Here is a 4323-nt window from a genome sequence, read left to right on the forward strand (position 1 = left end):
CGTGTGTGTGTGGTTTTGTGCAATAACAAATGGCATATTTTGTCTCCCAAATATCTGTTTACACACCCCATATCATCTAGTTTGAGACTTATTTCCGCATTATACAATTCACTGTCAGGTTTGCATGACAGTTCATCTGTAGCAATGAGTAACTAAACTTTACTGTAATGTGGCATGTTTTGCTTAGAAAAGGTGGCAAAGAACTGACAGATATACTATTTGAGTGGCATTTAAGGCAGGAAGGAAATTGGTTTGGTCTGGTAACAATCATGTTAGTGCATGCCGTTCTAATTGAAGCTGCTCAAGGGTATCTGAAAGCAGACAGTAGTTCTAATGTCTTCCATCTTGAACACTGCACATATCTTGTGGGTGAGACAGCCCAGCAGCAGGAAACACAACCATTATGGTTCTAACACCTCTAGTGCTAAAATATATCACATAGGTTCCAACAGATACTTGCTTCTTCCTTTATGAACTTTCAGATTGTTTGTTTGGAGACAGAAGAGAGAAATAGACATAGCTGTTGAAGCTTGGGCTTTTGGTCTGAAATCTGAACAAAGTTAGCTAATGAGTTCTTTGCATAAGTTTTTCAGGAGTAATATCTTATCCAAGAGCTACTTTTTTCTTGAAACCACATAATATCTAGTATTTTAAAAAAAAACTATGCAAAGGCAATATTAGTCATCAAACTATAGAAGAAAGCTCATCCAAATTTTGTTTAACTGTTTGGAGCCTGCCACTGTTTCACTGAAAGTGGCTACTGTCCTGAGTGCAAATATTATGCAGGCTCTCAACCCTTCCAGACTACTGTACTCCTTTCAGGAGTCTAATTTGTCTTGTGTACCCCAAGCTTCACTTCACTTAAAAACTCATTGCTTACAAAATCGTACATAAAAATATAAGTGTCACAGCACACTTACTGAAAAATTGCTTACTTTCTCATTTTTACCATATAATTATAAAAGAAATCAATTGGAATATAAATATACTTAGTGTATAGCCTATAGAGCAGTGTAAACAAGTCATTGTATGAAATTTTAGTTTGTATTGACTTTGCTAGTGCTTTTATGTAGCCTGTTTATAAAACTAGGCAAATATCAAGATGAGTTGATGTACCCCCAGAAGACCTCTGTGTACCCCCAAGGGTACGCATACCCCTGGTTGAGAATCACTGATCTAGCCAATGGAGGGTTTCTATTAAAAGGTGAAGTATGATGGTAAAAAGCTGAGATTGCTAATAAAATTTGGGTAGCCTTAATTACAAACATGGCCTCAGTCTAGTTCTTAGAGGATGGGTGTTCATATCTCAAAAAAGTAAATTCTAATTGACCACTTGTTGGCAACCTCAGAAGAGAGGTCAACAAATGAATTGCTATGGAGAGTGAAATCCTCTTACCCCTAAATGAGGTCCCTCTAAAGCAGGATTCAGGCATGCTGGTGGGGCAGTATGAGGGAAGCTCACTGCTTATTTTGCCTACTGTGTAACTAAAGGGGAGGGCTCAGGCCCCAGTTATCTCAAGCCAACACCCTTCAATAGCACTAACTTTCCACTGTTGCTTTTAAATTAAAAGAAAGCTCATTTTTTTGCAAAATCTAACTAGACCATAGGCTTTTCTCCTTCAGTAGCTGAAGAGCTTTTCTCTTGTGCTACATGGATGATTCCAGTGTCAACTGCCTGTTTTGCCTGCTTCTACAGCTCTCCTTTGTGCATTCTTCCCACTGTCCTATATAGGTGAGACCATTACCAGGTCTCTTACTTCAAGTCACTTCTCAAGACCCACAACTGTGATGCCAACAGCCAACTACTAATAATGGCTGGTTTGAGACACGAGATGGTGGTTACACATTTCAAGTGCCTTCCTAGAATGTGAGCTCTTTAGAGAACCGGCACTGTTTCTTGTACATTTTGAAAACCCACCTAGCTTTTGCGAGCTCCTATACATCAAATAAGACATCTCTATTGCCTGCAGTGATGCAGGGTTTTACATTAAATGTTAGTGATGCCTTCTACTCCTGGAGGAGATGACTGAGTTTCAACTAACGTATTTCAAAATGTATTTACTTTGTGTTCCCATTGTCTGTCAATGATTGTCTTACATTTAAAAAGCATTTTGTTCATTTCTTCCTAAACCTCTTCATCGCCTTTGTTATTGACTTAAGAACATAAGAATGGCCATAATGGGTCAGACCAATGGTCCGTCTGTCCCAGCATCCTGTCTTCTGACAGGGGTCAATGCCAGATGCTTCAGAGGTAATGAATAGCACAGGGCAGTTGTCAAGTGATTCGTCCCATCGTCCAGTTCCAGCATCTGGCATTCAGAGGCTTAGGAACGCCCAGAGCATGGGGTTGTATCCCTGATCATGTTGGCTAATACCCATGGATGGACCTGTCCTCCATTAACTTCTCATCCTTTTTTGAACTCCGTTATACTTTTGGTCTTCGCAACATCCCTGGCAATGAATTCTGTGACTGTGTTATGTGAAGAAGAACTTTGTTTGTTTTAAACCTGGTCCCTGTTAATTTCATTGGGTGACCCCTGGTTCTTGTGTTATGTGAACAGGTAAATAACACTTTTTTCCCACCCCAGTCATGATTTCATAGACCGCTGTCATATTCCCCCTCAGTTGTCTCTTTTCCAAGCTGAACAGTCCCAGTCGTCTTAATCTCTCCTCATATGGAATCTGTTCCGTACCCCTAATTATTTTTATTTCCCTTCTCTGTACCTTTTCCAATTCTAGTACATCTTTTTGGAGATTGGTTGACCAGAACTGCACACACTATTCAAGGTGTGAGCATACTATGGATTTATATAGTGGCATTATATTTACTGTCTTCTCCATCCCTTACCTAATGGTTCCAAACATTCGCTTTTTTGAATGCAGCTACCCATTCAGCAGATGTTTTCAAAGAAGTATCCACAGTGACCCCAATATTTTTCTTGAGTGATAGCAGCTAATTTAGACCCCATCATTTTGTATTTATAGTTGGGATTATGTTTTCCAATGTGTATTACTTTGTATTTATCAATATTGAATTTCATCTGCCATTTCGTTGCCCAGTCACCCAGTTTTGTGAGACCCCTTCATAACTCTTCGCAGTCAACTTTAGATTTAACTATCTTGAGTAATTTTGTATCGTCTGCAAACTTTGCCACCTGTTTATCTCTTTTTCCAGATCATTTATGAATATGTTGAACAGCACTGGTCCTAGTACAGATCTTTGGAAGACCCTGCTATTTACCTGTCTCTATCGTGAAAACTGACCATTTATTCCTACCCTTTGTTTCCTGTTTTTTAACCAGTTACTGCTCCATGAAGAGGACCTTCCCTCTTATCCCATGATTGCTTAGTTTGCTTAAGAGCCTTTCGTGAGGACCCTGTCAAAGCTTTTTAAAAGTCCAAGTACACTATATAGAATCATAGAATATCAGGGTTGGAAGGGACCTCAGGAGGTCATCTAGTCCAACCCCCTACTCGAAGCAGGACCAATCCCCAACTAAATCATTCCAGCCAGGGCTTTGTCAAGCCTGACCTTAAAAACTTCTAAGGAAGGAGATTCCACCACCTCCCTAGGGAACCCATTCCAGTGCTTCACCACCCTGCTTGTGAAAAAGTTTTTCCTAATATCCAACCTAAACCTCCCCCACTGCAACTTGAGACCATTACTCCTCGTTCTGTCATCTGCTACCACGGAGAACAGTCTAGATCCATCCTCTTTGGAACCCCCTTTCAGGTAGTTGAAAGCAGCTATTCAATCCCGCCTCATTCTTCTCTTCTGCAGACTAAACATTCCCAGTTTCCTCAGCCTCTCCTCATAAGTCATGTGTTCAAGTCCCCTAATCATTTTGTTGCCCTCCGCTTGACGCTTTCCAATTTTTTCACATCCTTCTTGTAGTGTAGGGCCCAAAACTGGACACAATACTCCAGATGGGGCCTCACCAATGTTGAATAGAGGGGAACCATCACATCCCTCGATCTGCTGGCAATGCCCCTATTTATACAGCCCAAAATGCCATTGACCTTCTTGGCAACAAGGGCACACTGACTCATATCCAGCTTCTCATCCACTGTAAACCCTCGGTCCTTTTCTGCAGAACTGCTGCCTAGCCATTCGGTCCCTAGTCTGTAGCGGTGCATGGGATTCTTCCATCCTAAGTGCAGGACTCTGCACTTGTCCTTGTTGAACCTCATCAGATTTCTTTTGGCCCAATCCTCTAATTTGTCTCGGTCCCTCTGTATCCTATCCTTACCCTCCAGTGTATCTACCACTCCTCCCAGTTTAGTGTCATCTGCAAACTTGCTGAGGGTGCAATCCACGCCATC

Source organism: Lepidochelys olivacea (assembly GCF_965140295.1).
Source record: "Lepidochelys olivacea isolate rLepOli2 genome assembly, chromosome: 1".
NCBI lineage: Eukaryota > Metazoa > Chordata > Testudines > Cheloniidae > Lepidochelys > Lepidochelys olivacea.